The following is an 18,637-nucleotide window of genomic DNA, read 5'->3' on the forward strand; positions in this document are numbered from 1 at the left end:
ATGACGGCAGACGCGGAACATGTTGGGGAGAGACGACCACATCCTCCGCCCCTGATGAAACTTGAGTGTCCGACGGAGACGTGCGCTCACTGTTGTTTTCTGATGGTCTGCAGACCACAGAAATGCACGGTCACTGGTGTTACAGTGTTGGGGGAAACAGAACACATGCATAAGACTGCCGCGGTTAGAAAACATATGCACTGGTATGTGGCCATAAAGCAATCCCTGCCATTTGGACGCCATATGAGCCAGATTGTCTTGAATCACAGTCTGAACATTCACTGTTTAAAGTCTGATCACACCAGAAAGCGGCACAGCCAGTGTAAACAGTGTGTAAAGGGGTGACACCATCACCCTCAGTACTAAAATTAGCAAAATGCATCCCTTGTCCAACCTCTCAACCGAGGTCACCAGTAAGTGTAATGTGGTTGGCGTCTGGACCTGAACACCATCCTATCCGGACCAGACCTATAACCAGTAAATTACTGATAACTATTAGCATTTCTAGCCTTTACGGCACTAGCAACCAAGGAAACTCACAGACCAATTACGTGCATTTTAAATGATAAAATGTCCCATCACTTGTTTTTACACTTAAAAACATGTAACTTCAGTGAGAGGGTCAGATCACAGTGTCACATACATGTTTACTTCAAGATACAAGTTTTCAACACATAATATTGTTAATAGTTAGCGCCTAAATTTCATCTGACTAACTGTTACAGACCCGTGATCTGGATCTACAGAAGTGGTGTTGCTCTCAGAGACTGTAGGGGGCGCCCAATCACATCCGGTGACCTCTCTGCAAAGTCTGTCTGGCATGTTAGTTTTTATTATGTATTTATCACATCTTTAAACAGAATTTGTTTCATGTAATATTGTTAAATCACAATTTGGACCCATATTTCATGAGTCTTGCCTTGGTTTTATCTATTTTTATTTTTTCTTATAAATAAGGATTTTTGTATTCTTTGTGAAACATTGAGTAATATTTATTTGGAATCTACAATTGAATAACTTTCCCCTCTTCTCAGGTGGAGCCCACAGCTATAAAATGGAGCAGAGTCAGAAACCGTTGTGTGTCAGTGGTGTGAACTGTGGCTGGAACCTTTCCCTCAGACATAAGGGAGGCCATTTTATGGGACGCGTCTTTTATTTTACAGTGATTGATATTCTTTACAAGATTGTTCAACAAAACTAGTTTCCGTACTTAAAAAAGTCTTAAGTGGCCATTAGCTCGAGTGGGCCCTAAGATGTGGAAATTTTGGTTTCAAACTCCGGCTTTCTGATTCATCCGAGCTGCATGCGCGCCGCTCGGCCTTTTGTTCCCAGCAGAAAATCTGTAAAAGGCATCCGCCGTGGTAGAGATGTTAAGAAGTCACATGCTAAAAAAGCTAATATGGTGGGTGATTTCACCAGTCTAGGCTTCATTTCATAACACACACACGCTCTCTTCATTTACAGTAAATGTGCCAGACGACCGGGCCTGGCGCGCGATGGAAATACTTAAGGGAAGCCCATCCACTCCCACACACCCCCCCTCCCCTCTGGCTGTATATGCAAAGCTTGTTGTGAGTGAGTCACGCGAGTTTGTCGCGCAGGTCGGTGTCAGAGGTGATTCATGCTTCCCTAAGTTAAAAAACACCTCAGTGTGACATTCCGATCCAAAAAAACTTTCATCTGTGCTGGACTGGAAGTTTCCAGGTCCTCCTGTTCACATGTTACACATACAAGGAGTGTGATAGAAGGATTGATCAATAATTGACTTAACTGTGGGCTCCAGAGTGCATTTCTTTCACATCCTCATGTATTGGGATCAATCACAACGCAAAACATCCCTCCTGGCTAACTTAACATTTCCTTGTATAGCCTTTCTTTGGACCTTCTAGTCGTATCATACATTCGTGGCAGATAAGGCAAAACCTCAAAGTATTCAGAAACATTTCAAATTTGGACATTCGTAATAAATCTGCTGAAAGAGCATGTGATACGCTCAAAAGTCAACTGCTTCCAAGGTCCAACCACAGATAAGTCTAACTCAGATCTGTGATATTATGAACTGGGTGAAAATGTTTGACATCTTTTAAGAATGGATTTGTAAATATATCTAAGATAAAGCTAATACTCGAATGGAGATATGGAGCTATTCATCTGCCAAAGCAAAGAATTAGGGGAACACTTAGCTTTGAGATTTTTTTAAGTGGCTTTCAAAGCAGTAATCACAACAACATCAGATAAGATTAAGGTTAAGATAACTGTGGCTTTAATGCAGCATTTATTGATTTTTTTCTGGTTGTTTGGGACCAGCAGGACCAACTATAACCACAGCTGTTCTCACAGTAGAACGTTATCATGGCTAACACATTAGCAAACAGTGGCCTAATTACACGTCCAGCAGACATGGAGAATCTTTAACATTCACATAGAGTCACGTTTTTGGTCACCTGGTAAATGATAGCTCAATATTTAGTCTCTTAAACCTTATCACTCCCTTCAGATTAAAGTGGAATTAAAGCGGAATACTGTAAAACTCCACTCCTCTTCATTAAACACAGGCAAAAGTGGGTCTCTCACACACACCTTATCCGATGAAAGTGTGTAGAGAGCAGCCCTTCAGCTTCTGAGGCAGCAGGAGCTGAAACTGTTCTTTGGGGGCGCTATGCATTATCCAGCAAAACACATGGTGCATCCATCCTACATTTATGATCTCTTCATTTTCATCACGGCCAATCAGACCTGCCACATCAAGGAGAAGACATGAGGCGCGATGGTTTGGGCAGACGCATGAGCAGGGGACCCTGACCCAGAATCCTTTTCAAGAGTCCGACCGCAGCGGGACCAAAGACAGCCTGCCCACATCAAACTCCCGCCTGCCGATTAAGTGAGCCTCGAGGGAGCAATAATGTTTATCATGCAAGTCCCAGCTAAGTTACCGACTGAATTCATACACCTGACAGCAGCGGATTCAGCTCTCTTTGAAGGAGAGTTTAACCCTCACTTTGATCCAATACAAAGTGGATGGGTGGGCTTTGGAATATAAGATTTATTACAACAAATATCCATATTTTGTATTTTGACAATGGGCACTTAAGCTCAGCATGAAGAACAGATGAACTCACCTGAGGGTTCCTGTATCGTGGTTACAGTCTGCTGTGAGAGTCACTAAGTTTTTGACTCTTCTACCCCCAAAAAGGGTTGCTTCATGTATCAGATGCCTATATATAATCTGGTAATTAGGGATCTCTAGAGATTCTGTTTATTTTTACATTTACAGACCCAGGCCAACTGTTTCCCTTTATAAACCTCTATGATAAACTAAGCTAAGCTAACTTAGCTAACCACCTGCATATTTAGGTTTCAATCTTCTCATCTAACTCTGACCAAAAAAGCAAAGTTTAATTCCACTGATCACTTTTTTTTTTTGTTGCACTTTTTCTCCCACAGTGCTCATACTACATTGTGAACAATCTACTATCTATCTTGTACTACCCTTATGAACAAGAGGCCCCTGTCTGTTGTGGGTTATATTTCATGCTGACTTTTTTAATGAAAAGTTACAAACACATAGTTTGTGAGCCTGAATTTGTATATGAGAAAAACTGAAATGAGTTTTATGTCAGTGAAACAGTAGCGGGCTAAAGTCCTTTTGACAGTTGCCCTTCAAAACAAATTTTACACATGCTCCAAAACAAAGAGTGACATAAGCGTGACGCATATAGTAGTTCTTGGATACGCTCCCATAACAGGCATTTACAAGTTGTCATGGTAACCCCTCCCCCTCTCCCCCTGGAGCAAACATCTGCCCAAAAATGCAAATGTTAAAGTGCATACAGTAAAGACCGTCTAATGGGGCATGGTAATAATTGTTGTGGAATTTAAGCTCATCTGGCTTCCATTAGGGTCCGTCCTGGTGTACTTCCATGAGGGAGACAGCTGTCTGGAAAACACAACTTATTTTCTGGGGATGGAAGTTTCCAGAGCGGACACCCTGAGGTGCTGATGGAGAAGTGACGGAGATGGCTGGTGGTGTCTTCTGGTGGTCAAGCCACCTGCTGGGAAGAAAAAGCGTGCAGTAAAGAATGAAGCTGTCTTTACCAAAGACGGCTACGACTTTACTCAAGCCACACACAAGTCACCCTCACGCTATTAACACTGACTAATGGGCCTTTGCTTTCAGGGAGAATGAAACAGCAGCAATTTCGGGAATAACGATCAATCTGTGTTGGGAAGTGTATGTTTTCTATTACGAGATGTGTCAGCGTCGAATCATCACACCAACACCTGTAATATCACTGAAGGTGACTCAAAAAGTCAAGAACCTGAATACTGTAGATTTTTGGTTTCCACCACTTCCTGCCTCTGCTTCTGGAGCTTTCATTCAGGTCGAGAGCATTTAAAAAAATGCTGGCAGTGTCTACACATTAAATCAAAGTCAACAAATAGCAGAGCACACTACCAAGAACTTTAATATACTGCATAAATATTAGATATTAGGTCGGTGTTTGATGCTGCGCCCAGACAGGGCAGCTTGGCTCTTGTTTTTCCTGTGCGATAATTAAGTTGTTACTATTTTGCAGCCAGGGCAGGAGCTTGGATTGCGCCGTTGGTCAGTCGTCTGGTCACTTCGGTTCAAAGTGAAATATGTCAACAGCTTTTACGTGGATTGCAATGAAATTTTGTGCAGACATTCATGTTTCCCGAAGGAAAAAAAAACTCACTGACTTGAATGATCCTCTGACTTTGCCTGGAATACTACCTGAAGGCTGATATTTGTTCTTTTGAGTGACATATCTCAGCAACTATTGGACTGATTGCTGGACAGACATACAGTTGAATCACTTTGGAGATCCTCTGACTTTTAATTTAGCGCCAACATCTGGACAAAACACTTTATATCACCAGTAATTTTGTTTAAGACCACACACATCATCAGATTCATTATAACATCAGCCACAGCCGTAGTTTGTGTTAAGTGCTAACTAGCAAGTGTTACTAACACACACACACACACAAACGCACACACACGCACACACACACGCTAACACAAAGAGGGTGAACATGATAGCATTGTACTGTGCCTGATATCAGATTAGACTGTCAACTCTTTCAACTCTGTGTCCATCCTCAGTCTGAAATCGCCTCCACGCTGACCAATTTCTGTGGGAAATGAGGTTTTGACTTTCCCAACAGATCATCAGAGATCCAACTTCCATATTAATACGACACTGATGCGAAGTGAGGTAGAAACAAACCCTGATGTCCGGAGATATTGAATGACACAGACGGCGATGATAGCAGCATCTATCTTGTCTATAGCGGTCGTCACTGCTCCTCATTGGTTCCAGCGCACAGTTTAGTAATTCTTGACAACAGTGTTCGTCTTTTTCTTTCGCTGCCGGCGGCGCTTGCCGGATTGTCTTTTTTTTTTTTTTTTTTAAAGACGAGAAGCCACTGTTTCATGTCGCGATGCCAGACGAATCAGTCAACTTATGGGCCTGGATGGATTTAAAGGTCTGGACCCAGTCAACCTGTACCTACCTGTAAAAAGTAGTCTACTGCCGTCTAGTCAGTATATTTATGATGTCTAATTCCTTCTACAAATTACTTGAAATTACTCTTCACCATGAAAAGGAGAAAACACAGGAAGCAGACCAATCAGAGATCTTGTTCTCCATGTGGTTTCTTCATAGCCGTCGTATGCCCGCTGAGTTGTAACATTTTTGAGGAAGCACCTATCAGCTTTGCTTTACGGAGTGGCGTTGCTATGTGTCATTTCTGAAATCTACACCGTCACTTTTCCTGTAAATGTACAAACAAACTTCCCCTTCATGCTGTCCTTATGAATATTCTATAGAAAACTGCTCGTAGTAATATCTCAGCCATCTCCCAGGTGGTTAACGTCACAGATGGTCAACCATTAGCATTTAATAACAGAACACTTCTTGAGTCCAGCCCATTCATTTTAAAATAAACACAGATTTGTTTGAAAGTCAGTGTTAAGCACATGTCCAGACTGTTACCAAAGCAGAGCTATTTCAGTCCAGCTTCTCTGCGGTCGTGCTGTAATAGGGACCTGGACAGGCCTTATTAGCACTAATCAATTCACTAACCTACATTCCTGCTTCAGAAGAAAAAAAAAAAAGGACAGACGGGCCGCGGGCCGAGCCAGTCCTGCAAAAACCATCAACGCTGTGCCACATTCCTCTCAGTCTAAGAGGAAAAGTGATGTTTCTTTCCCATTTTCCAGGAGCTCCTGAAGTATTAGGTCTCGGAAAAGGCTGAGCAGAAATGAGGTGACTGTGCGCAGTTTAGCTCCCCTGTCCCATGACCCACGGACTGAATGGAATCATTCAATCAATGGCCTCAGCTCGGCGATGCTGGCGAAAACAATCATGGGCCCGAACCTGAGTCTGCGCGTAAAAAAAAAAGTGTCCCCAAAACAAGCTTAAGAGGTCAAGTTTATTTTTTTGTGATACTTTTGCTTTTCTCCAGCTAATCTCTGCACACACACACACACTCACATGCACAGAGGTCGGAGGTCGGGGTCGCACATCACTGGCTGCCCAGCTGCCCAGCACAACAGCCCAGCCGCTCCTCCGTCACCACCTGTTTACCGAGAAAACGTCCGTCCAGTCTTTCCTTGAATAATTCCCTTCCAGCACCACGTCCCACCCCGATATCCTGTTTCCATAGACAAATACATTAAATGAGGGGAAGCTGGACGTCTAAATATGCGGCTTCATTGTAACACTCGGGATACAGAGCAGATGTTGCCGTCTGGAGCTGATGGCGCGGACGGAGCGCTCTAACTACCGTTACATCGAGCTTTACTCGGTGGTTTGCCACAGTTTCATGCAACATTGTCGAGAAAATTACTGCTCGCCAAAGCATGAATTAAGAACCCGCGAAGCTAGCGTCAAGTTATTCTCAAAAGCAGCAACGGGCAGAGCGGGGAGCTAAAGGTTTTGAATGTTTCAACAGTGAACTCATAAACTCCCACACCTGTGGAACATGTGATCAACACTCACCGGCTCAAATCGTCCTTTCTCTTCAGAGCTTAAACATTTTGAATGCTAAAACCACAGCCATGGATATTTAAATGGTGTTTGTATGTTTAAAAGAGCAGGTCTTTAACTGTGAGGGTTGTGGAGGGAGAGAGGCCATGTGAGGCAAAGACACCGTGAGTTATAAGAATGAATGGTGCTTCAGACTCTGCTGAGGTGAGAAATGCTCGCTCTCCTTCTCCTGTCAGATTCAGTGCGACCTGCACTCGCTGAGGACGTCATTAATTGCCATCAGACGAAGCACTCTGCATTAATTTCATGTTTTCTGAAAGCTTACAGTCACGGACTGACTCGGCAGTACCTCCGGTGGCTGTGAGGCGACGTTTAGTCGGCAGTTCGAGCGAGAGAGACGACCACAGGACAAGAAGCGTTTTAAAAATGGCAGAGCTTTTTGAGAAGATGTTATCAAACAGCTGGGAGGAGACTAAACGGCAGTGAATTATGACTTAGAGACAGAGCTTACTTGTAATGTACTTATTCAAACCCAGCCATGATCTGTTTTCCCCCCTTAATCTAACCAAGTAGTTTCGTTGCTTTAACTTACCCAAACAGGGAACACTTCACAACTATAACCACCTGATGACAAGGTTCCTGTATGCTGCCTGTCGCTGGGTCTCTTTCGGGACTTACTGCCAATAGACCTATTCAGTCAGGTATCGCCGTGGGAATCAATTGCCTCAGATTCATCCATTTTAAGTAACGCAGGAATAGCTGTCTGAACATCCATGGGTACACAACAAACAGGAACTGCCAATAGCTTCACTAAAAGCTCACTTTTAAATGGTGCCAATTAGCTTAAATGAAAACAGTGTAGGCCGGTGAAATGGGGTTTAATATGTAGCCAAAAGCTAACTGACTCCAGAGCAACATTAAACATCTCCCAAAGTATCATGGTCAATCACTTTTTGGACATAAAAGTAGTTTGTGGAGCAGGAGGGCACAGCGTCAGGCATCTTTAAAACCTCCCTGCTTTAGAGGACGCTGCACAATAAACCAAAAAACAGCAACAGGTTGAACACAGAAGCTACACACTGGATTTCATGCCTCAAAAAGGCATGGCTCACACAGATACAAATGACACATTTGCTCAAATGTCATAACTCAAATTTAGGACATATTAAGAACTGTTTCCTGCTCTCCGTCGCTGATAAGACGCAGTGAATTGAAAGGACACACGAGCGTCAGCAACTTTTTGACAGCGGAGGAAGGAAAGGCGGGTATCGAGAGAGTACATAGCAGGGCGCAGCCCAAATGTCAGCGCTGCCACTGTTTTCAATTAAGTCACAGCACAAAGAGAGGAGAGCGCAGAGACATCAAGGAGGAAGATGTTTTGGAACAGCTGGATGTGGCGGACCTAGACTGTATTTACAGCAGCTGTGCAAGCAGCAGGGAGAGGTGCTACTCTGTAATACGTAACGGCAGCATGAAGGAAAGGACTGTCATGCACTTTGTACAGCCTAACTGCACTCTCGTTTTGTTAACAGTCTTCTGAATATATTTCAAAAAGAGAAACATTTCAGCAATTTTCAATCCCCATCTGGATTTACATACACATGGTGAAAATCAATGTTTGGCCGATGGCAGCCATTTTTGCATAACTAATACCAGGATGACAAAAAGACATGAACAATGACAGAGTTTTGCTTAAATATGTCAAGTTGCTGAGGTGCAATAATTGGATGAAGTGCCATCAATGTTTGCAGGGTGGCTTGTAAATATGCGACAAGGTGTCCTCGTGGACTACGTTCACCAGGATACATGTGGCATAATTTGGAAATTAGGGGAAAATTCTTCAAAAACTAAGACTCAGTTTGGCAGTCTGTATGCTAGAAATATTCATTTACTGAAAGAATTGTCTTGAACCAAGAAATCCAGAGACGTTCTGTGTCTGTGCCTGCTGATGAAAACTAGATTTTGGTGAGTCATATGTGTGTCAATTTAAACTATACAACCCTAAACTCTGTAAACAGCTTGTGATCGATCATTGTCCCTGAAAAACAGAGAGCCTACTTAACATATATAATTACTTTCTTCATTAAGGAGTGACTTTCAGGCTTATATGCAGTGGGATTTGCTTGGGTTGGCAACCCTGTCCCTCAAAACCTGGTATTGGGAATCATGAGAAGGTTTTCTAGCAACAGAAACATGGAGCATCCCTATAACCACAGTAACTCTTGTCTAACTCTAAGTCTTGTCATGTCTGGCGACAAAGTTGCCAAGTTGGCAACACTGTGCTCATGTTAAATATTCTGGCAGTAAAAAAAGACTTGTGGCTAAATAAAAATAACTAAAACGACTGTTGTTAAAACAGCCAGGTCCTAAAGATGTTATTAAACCCCAGAGCAGCTATTCTTATCATAGGTTTGATGACTGTGAATTGTAAAGGATAAAATTATTTATTTTTTTCCTTTTTAAAAAACGTTTCTTTATATAAAAGTCAGTATTGTGAGACTCCTTCTGCGGGTCCACACCCTCGTGTTGGCAACTACAAGTGCGCTGACATCATGTAACCACGACATTACGGCAAACAGACAACAGATTGTGAGATTGCGAGATAAACGTCATTTTTGGGGCCTTTCGCATTAGTTCTAACATGCTGATTTCTAAGTGAATGAACTTTCGGGTGAAACAAATGAGCAAACGCAACAGACAGCAACAGACAGAGTGTGATGTGACTCGGATAAAGGGGAGAGGCCCCTCCTCAGTTTAACATAGACACTGTTGTTGCAAGCTACATAAACAGCATTATGAACTTCTTTACAGTAAGACAAATAATTGCGTCATGGGACTGGGTCTCCGTGCTGTTCTTTAAATGTTTGTGTACAGTCTCCCGTCTGCTTAATGGGGGATTCCAGCCGTAAAAATAAATGTGGGATGACTTACCTCCCGCTGCGGTTTGTCCAGCAAAATCATGGTAGCCTACGGTCAACAAAGCCCACGCCCTCTGGTCTCAGTTAGGGGAAGGTTCATCACCAACACATGGAAACAATGAGCCATCTTAAAGAAGAGCTCTCAAGCAGGGGGGAAAACTCCCAACAACAGTTTATCATAGCTACAGACAAATATTGGTAAAGTCGGGGAGAGGGATCCCTCCACGAGATTGGTGCATTCTATTTTTATTCTTCATGTGAACCAATGCAGCTCCGTCATGGTGTCATGTTTGGATATTCATCTATCAGAAATGCTGATCTGAAATTTCTAACCTGAGGGGTCGAGACCTCCCCAAAAGGGTCCCAAGATAAATCTAATGGGTCAGAAAATAATCAAAAGGAGAGGAAAGGAAAATATAAAGAATACATTTTGTGTGTTTTCCTTGAGTTTGCCTTTGTTTTTCTTGTAAAACTCTAAAAGCAAAAGGAACATGAATCCTCGCAGGCCTTCGAATTATTCAAATAAAGAAGGATCCCAAGCGGACATTCTTCCATTTCACAAACCGACAAGGTTGCCAACCACTGACCATGAACCTGAATCAACTATTTTTTTTTTCAGCCTCCTGGGGGGGCCGTGTCACAAGCTGTAAACACCTAACTCTGCTTTTCATCCAATAATCACATCAGAAAGCTGTTACAGCGAACACACTGCTGCCTATTTTACATCCAGTAAACATCAGGTTACATTTGAAATCGTATTTCTGACCGCCGTGATTAACGTACCTCTGAAATACACTCTGCTCTTAGCTGTCTAACTCCTGAAGAAAGAAAATCCTCACTTTGTACCTGCTAAATGCTTTCCTGTAGAATGACTGAACCGAAACAATAAGAGCGCGGCCTGTAAAAACCAAAAGGCGCTGAAACACTCCTTAGAACTGATGGGAAACTACAACAGCTATGATTTGTGACACCTTTAACGTTAAACATGGTCATTTGGCCAATTGTTGATATGAAATAGGTGGTAAGTGCAGCTTGAGAGGAAATTACACCCATACGCCCAAAGTAGAAGACAATAATGCAGCGCAAGAAGACAGTTTGAGCATAGTGTCTTGTCTGCGATTGTAACCTACTGCTGAATGAATGTACTTTACAGAGCTTGAATAGAATATGGTCAACAATTATTGCTTAAATTATGTGATAATCCGCACGTCTCCCAGGACACTTCTGGCTTTTGTTGAAATGTTTCATGATAAACACTCATCCCTTCTGGCATTTTCCCCGTCTTCCCACAGATAGGCTGAAATAATACCATTCTTAAAATAATAGCTCTTCTTCAAGCATAGGTCAGATGACTCATTCCCAAAACGGTAACCGATTTATCCCCTCAGCATCCTGTTGAGCGTCGCGGGCAGATAACCTCTTTAATGGTTTCGAAATGAGAGCGTACATATGGCTTGGTCAAGTGGGAAAGCCATATGTGACGGTGTGATGTCATTTCTAAATTTAACCCTGCCCCGAGTCCCTCCTCACTCCCACCGCGTGACGTCAGCACCCCGCGGACCCTGCTGACACCCTTGACCTCCAACCTGCTGGTGACTCAGTGGTCCTCCCTCGACCCGTTTTCCCTAAATTAACTCTCCCTCTCTTCCTCCCACCCACACACACCTTCCCTCTGCTGCCTAATTTTCTGGGAAACACTGGCTTTTTACAGCCGTCGGAGCAGAGGAAACACTGGTATGATTTAGGGCGCTTTCCAGATGAACTCTACTTGAGGCAAATTAATAGAGTGCGGTACGAAACCGGACAGGAGTAACAGACTGGTTTACAGAGGAGCAGTACGTCTAAACACTCTTCTTGGTTTGTACTCCTTTCTCAAAACAGTCTAAGTGGTCATCCGAGACACAGGTTTTACTCTCAGTCCAAAGGTCATACTGCGTTTCGCGTGATCAGCTGTCAATCAAACATTGCCGGCAGCAATGTAAATGTTGACTCCCTTTGGCGTCTCTGCTCATGAGGCACTTTCTCAAGCCCAGGTTTGTCCGACACTTTTGGCTTCTTGTGCCAGCTGGAAGGATGCAGCTACTGACTGCATGAAATATGGGATGGAGCTCCCGGGTCTGAAAAATTACTCCAATGCATAAGTGCCTTAAAGCTTCATTCTTTCTCACAGCCAGCAGGGGGGCCTCTCCAGTGGTTGCAAAACAGAAGGCCAATTGTGTGTGAACTTAAGGGAAAATCCCCCTTACTTTTCACTCAGTAAACATTTTTCTAATGAGTGATGTGGGTGTGGACTGTTGCTTGCTTCCATGACGGATACTATCTGCATATCCTCCCCAGCTACACGCTCGTGTCCAAATATGGTCACTTATTGCTCAGCAAATTAAAGACGGGAACACCCGTAATGCTGTAACGACGCTCTACAAACCAACAGGTGACATCACTGTGGGTTTACACTCGGGTGAGGCTAGCTGGCACTGCGGTGTCACAGCACGGTATTCACAGTCGAGTGACAGCTGGAGCAACAGTTTGAAGACATCTAAAATCAGAAAAGTGACATTTTCTCAGTAGCAGCTAACCCCTAACTGAAGGCAATGTAACATGCTTACACAACACAGGACAGTGTTAGCATTGCAGTGTCATATTTTTGTCCACTTGACAAGTAGAGGTCCAAACAGACAGAACAAATCAGCTGCCAGAGGAAAGGGGGCTGATGAGACGACTGATAGTGAACCGAAACAGTTAAACCAACCAAAACAATAAGCTGAAAGACGATAAAATGCTCAGTAGAGCAGAATCAGGTGATACATTTCTAGGGTTGCTCACTACTAGTCACACTGAATATCAGCAATTATAGGCATCACTTGTAACAGTAAAATAAATTGTTTGTTTCATATCTTTCTGTTCACAGGTCATAAAAATGATGGCCTCGTTCATGAATCGCGGAGGCATTATAAGACGAAAGGTTCACAGCCGTGCTGTTTTTAGTGCACTCAGCATCAGACTCAGTTTTAGGCATTCCCTCAACCTTAAGGAATTCCTCAAAGCTATTTCCATGCTGTCATATGTCCGTGTTTATGGTCAGGCCTGGTGTCTCTTGGCGTAATACAACATAGTCATTTTGTGGGGTTTCCTGACCGCGCACGCACCAAATATGTACAGTGGAGTACAGCGGGGGACCCTGCGTCTGAGCAGCGAGCGCTGTGGTTGCATCTGGCCCGCCTGAGTAGGAAGTTACTGACCGTTCATCATATTTTATTGCGGGGGGGGTAGGAGTCCCATTGTGAGCGGGATCACGGGTCAGGGCCGTGTTTGTGTTTCCTTCTCTGATGTCTTAACTCCGCATCAGATGACAGACGTGCTGGAGCTGGAAACTGGTGAGCATCTGTTGAAATGCTCAGAAGAATGGACGGATTGAGCCACTTACGGAAGCTCCATCGGGCAGAGATACAGCTTCCCATTCAGCTGGGATGGTGGAGATGAGAAGACCACTCAAACGACCACTATCTCACTGTAGTGCCAGCTGTAAGATACTGAGCTTTGAGCTCATTTCCAACAATTCAGCCTCCATCGATCAGATGAAAGCAAAAGTGATAACTATGGCTATCAGATGAATTCTGACAGCTCTTAGATCATTTCTGTCTTAACTGGCTGTTTTGTGGTTCATCTACTGTACTACAGATGTTAAGAAAGGAGACATCTGGAGTTAACAGACGCTACTACTAGACGCTGATGAATTTGGAAGAAAGGTCTCAGTCTCGCACCACCTATACTTTTGTTTTAAATTTCAATTGGTGGGTCAAACTGAGTTGAATGTTACATTTTCTCAAATAACAGCACCGAGGCCAGGAATTTAGCTCTTCAGCTTTGTCTGTTGTTGGCCTATAAAACACATGATGCCACAATTATGCTCACTAAAGGAACCTGAAAAATGCTGAAATTTCCGAAATAGAAGCTTCATACACTGATAACGGTGATAAAACACTTTAATAACGTATGATTCAACCTCATTAAATGCTCTGGGAAAATCAGATAATCGCTATCCTACCCATAATCACATAGAGAAGCGCAGTGTCAGACATTAATCGCCATGGTCAGTACTCCTTTCAGTGGGCTACACGTGCTTCCTCTCTGTCAAATCAGCCACCCAAGAAGTTGGAGAAAGATCCATCCTCAAACCACAAGATCCCAAATCGTCCTCATGACCCGAGGACTGAGGCCAACACTTCACAAACTAGGAAATATCCAATTACGGTTTTTTTTTCCCCCTCCTGTGACACGACTTCCACTACCCGTCGTCCTCCCAGCACAGAGCTGCAGAGTGGGGGTCGTCCTGTCTGTCCCACTTAACTGAAATGGCATGTGGGCTGTGCAACAGGGCCCAGTGAGTCAGGGCTGGACGCTGTCCCTCGGTGACTGCTGCTCCCGGCGGTGCTATCTTGTGAAAGTTTCGCCTCTTCCTGTGTCTCTTTAGCGGCTCGTCAGTCGGATAAAAGGTATTTCCTCTGAGTCACCGCTCTGTCCTCTTTTGTCAAGCCAGAACCACGCAGGCCTTTAAGACCTCCGGTACACAATGCTGTTGTCTGACCCCCCCCCCCCCCCGGCCTCAAAACCGGCCTTTTACTATAATTGGACTTTTTCAGATGAAACGCACTTTGCTCTGCATTATGCTTACAGTATGTTGGCCTAGTTTGGCAACATCATTTCCAGGGGGTCCTGAGTAGTTTCCTTTATTTTTTGTTGTTGCATAGATCAAATCAAAGCTCCAAGCTGTGAGACAGACACATAACCAGAACATTCTGGACACTCTCCTTCATCTTGTCCCATTTCTGACAGTAAAGTTAAAGTGGAGCAAGCGGAAATGCATTTAAGTTGCCAACGTTTTTATTGATATAGCTACAGTATTCAAACATAACGACCTTTTTGTTTGGCTGAGACAGAAGAGAGGGCTTCATCTATCTTATTGTGGTCTTTGAGGACAGCTGCGAGCCAAGACGACACACTGATCCCACACACATATGGTGAGCAGCGGTCCCTACTCAACTGTTCACTCTTAAAGGAAAATTCACACTCATATACTCTTACACACAATAAATCACTTATGATGCTCTGCTGCATTCCCAGAACTGTTTAGTGATGAAGTGTCGCACTTCAGTTTGCCTTTATTTTGAAGCCACTTTCCATCAACCTGCCTCGTAAAGAACTTCCACTTCCATTTTGCGTCTTTCAACTTTTCCCAGGAAAGGCTGGAGACGGAAACCAGAGGACGAGGTTGGACTTGTTGCTTTCTGTCCAGATTAGAGAGAGTATTAACAGACTGGCTAGAAGAAGGTGGCGCGAGTTGAAGTTCATTTATAGCTCTTTCTCATTTTTTATCACCGGCCTGTCTACAGCAGACTCCAAGGACTAAACATGGAGTCACGGAGCAAAATGAAGTGATACAGCATCCGAAAGCACAACTCGCAATGAAACACATCCACATCCACTGGCTTGTGGCCTATTCTATCCTCTTGTGAATGTACAGATTGGTCCATAATATGATGAATTTTCCCCTGTAGGGTAGTTGACTATCTGTGAAAACCAGCAGCTAAAGACAAAAGCTATTTCTCTTCAATATTATGGAAGTGGTACTGAGATTTGCAGCTTAAGGTGGTGAGTTTTATAAGGTATCACTGATACAAGATATGATTAATTGAAAGAAACCTGTCCGCAGAGCCTTACAGTAAGCAAAATCCGTTCAATGAAGCGTGCAAAACTTTGGGAAAAACCTGTAGCTCATGATTGCGGCTGAGAGTAACATGAGCAGATTGATGCCGCTCATGTGTCAGCGTGGTTTTCTTCTTGGATGGCGCGTCACTTTCGTTACTCGGCCATCAGCTCTGCCGAAGGTGCCTCTCGACAAGTTCAAATCCAGCACACTCATGTCACGTCTTCTGCGGTAAAAGCATAGTTTTACAAAGAGGTACTGTCTAAAAGGTTTTGGATGGTGCTGAATAATCAAGCGCTAGCATTACATTAGCCCCTGGTGATTATGAACAATGCTCCAGAAGTCCTGCTCACACAGCCCTCACCCCTAGGAAACCAACTTCGGAGTCGCAATTCTCCTCGTTTTGATAGGCTGACAAAAGACTGATCTCTCCTCTGAACACACGGAAACACATTGAAGTGGATAACTGTGATGTTACTACTGAAATTCACATTGCATGTTAAAGCTTTACAGTACAGTTAATGAGAAAAGTAGTCACACTGCTATTCTATATTTAGAGGTGTTGGTAGGTGGATTTTGTGACAGAGCTAGGCCTAGCTCTTTCCTCGTTCTCAGTCTTTATGCTAAGCTAAGCTAACTAGCGACTGGCTTTAGCTTCATAGTTAATGCATGCTCATAAATCTGGGCGAGAAACACAATAAATGTATCTCCTTAATTCAAAAAAGTGTCTCAGAGTTTACTTTTATTTAACTTCTGGTTCATCTACATTAGCCCTTATCAGGCCTTGGCCTGATTCAAGCTGTTATCTTTGGAATATCTGCTAGGAATGCAGAGCTCTTTTACCTCTAGATCTACGAGTGAAGTCATGCAGTATGTAATATTGCACAAGTGAATCCCTCCTTTTCCCACTTTCCTGATGACTTCTTGTAAATCGGAGCGTTTCCATCACCTTATTTGGGCAAGCGAAATGTGCGTCCACCTGTCACACAAGCCAACACAGTGTATAACTGAGGAATGTCACAAATCTGTTGGTTCAGACATCAGGTTGGAGGCTGAAATAATACCTGACTCGCTCATTATCAATGGTTAACAACAGCGACGCAGCTGACACGTTTCCTCTAATGTGTGCTGGGGCCGTTGGAGCCGTCCAACCTGCTCTGGACCCCGCAGATGAGACCGAGATTAAACATGCTAAATTTCCACAGACGGTAAATGTCCTGCTCTTTCTTTTCCCTTTCTGATGGGCCGAAACCAGAAATGTGCTGATGTGCCGTTACCTGAACGGACTGCTGAACAAACACGTCCCCGGGTAACAGTGAAAGTACAAACACATAATGAATAACAAACTCTTGATGCAGCTTCTGAGTCATGGGTGAAGGGTGAGTGGAAACTGTGAAAGCATTCACGGCGGTTCCTGTGTTTCGCTCTCGTCTGAAACAATGTATCCCGCTTTGTCTTTAATCGTTCTATCCGCAGGGCGAGGACAAAACAATCTCATAAGGTCACCGATGCATGACTTCAGTCCCCTTTTCCAGCGTTTAATTTGAAATGAAAGTTACCTTTAAGACGGATATTTGAGGAACGAGCGTATCAAAGCCACGCTGAGCACAAAATAAAGTCTCTATCTGGCCACGCAGGTTCTTTAGAATGAGATAACTGTTAATGAAGGCACATTAAGGGTCAGAGTTCCCCCGACCTGACTATTTCTGGCTCGGTTATATAACTGTGCGTAGCGTCAACCCTTAACATAGCTCCCCCAGTCTCAGCCGATAAAGCCTCTGCAGCGATAACACAGCTCTCAGGTCCGTGAATGCAGGAGAGAGAGATGGGGGGCTTAATTGGCAAATTTGACTCATCGTGCCCTGCGAGTAACCTGAGTGAAGTCGGAATACAATCGGACTAAATGGGGGGCCGCGGGTCGTGCCTGGGCTCAGCAGCCACAGGTGGCACTGACAGGAGCAGTCAGAAGACAGCCGGAGCCTCGGTTCGCCTTCACATCCACTGCTTGGAGATGAAGTGTCACCTGGATTCCTCCGTGGCTGCTGGCACACTGAAGGAAACTGGCTGCATCCTGCATTCACTACTTTGTTGGTATTACTAATTAAGTGGGCGCCAGTGGGTGGGCGGGATGACTAAGTGAGACACGGGAGGAGTGAGCACAAGGAAAGTGCTTTAACAGAGAGAAAAAAAAAAATCAAAAGCAAATCGTGCACATCTTCTGTATTATCTTGTTTATATTTAGGAAGAAGAGTGTGTCACCAGGTTTCCAAACCTCTCTGAGATGACGACAGGAAGAGCCAGTTGGCTGATTAGTCGATGATCAGAACATGAAAGGGCAGATATTTTGACAACTGATTAATTACCTTTAATTCCATCAAGCCTAATCCGCATCCTCCATCCAAATCTCGTGGAGATCTGTGCAGTAGTTTTTATCTAATCTAATCTAATCTAATCTAACTGAAGATCCTGTGAACCCGTGTGTGGCTATTCATATATTTATACTAGTTTAATGTCCATTTTAATATAAGTCTGCATACTGTAAAGTGTATCCTTTATATTGGATAATTATTTTTTTTTTTCTATGTTAGTCATACTGCAGCATGGGAAACATTACAGTCCAGTGAAGCTTTTTTCTTTTTCCTCTCCACATCCTCCAACAACTGTGTCTGATGAAGTCCAAGTATGCGTAAACATTATACTTTTATGTGTCTGTACATCTCTGAAAACATCATGTACCTCCACCAGTGTTTTTCTTCTTTTTCTGTCTTTTTTTTTTTTTTTTCTGTCAGTCTGGGAAAATAAGCCTAAAGTTCCAGTATGTCATCGCGTCTGTGATTCCTAATGGCATCACCGGCCGCTGATTGGCCGCCCCTCCCGCGAGCTGCAGAGGTGGAGAGGGGCGTGACCGTCTCTCCGGCGCGCTATATGTACGGCTGTGCGCGCCTCTCCGGGATCAGGGGAGAAACGCTCCAGCGAGGCGAGAAGAGAAGCACCAGCGA

General features: G+C 43.8%; 1 protein-coding gene across 1 annotated transcript in view; it reads right to left on the minus strand.

The window, feature by feature from the left end:
- The window catches only part of LOC119032328 (synapsin-3-like), a 113,054-nt gene that overhangs the window by 23,976 nt on the left and 70,441 nt on the right, over positions 1–18,637 (minus strand). The window lies entirely within an intron of this gene.

This window comes from Acanthopagrus latus, chromosome 14, assembly GCF_904848185.1.
Source record: "Acanthopagrus latus isolate v.2019 chromosome 14, fAcaLat1.1, whole genome shotgun sequence".
Lineage (NCBI taxonomy): Eukaryota > Metazoa > Chordata > Actinopteri > Spariformes > Sparidae > Acanthopagrus > Acanthopagrus latus.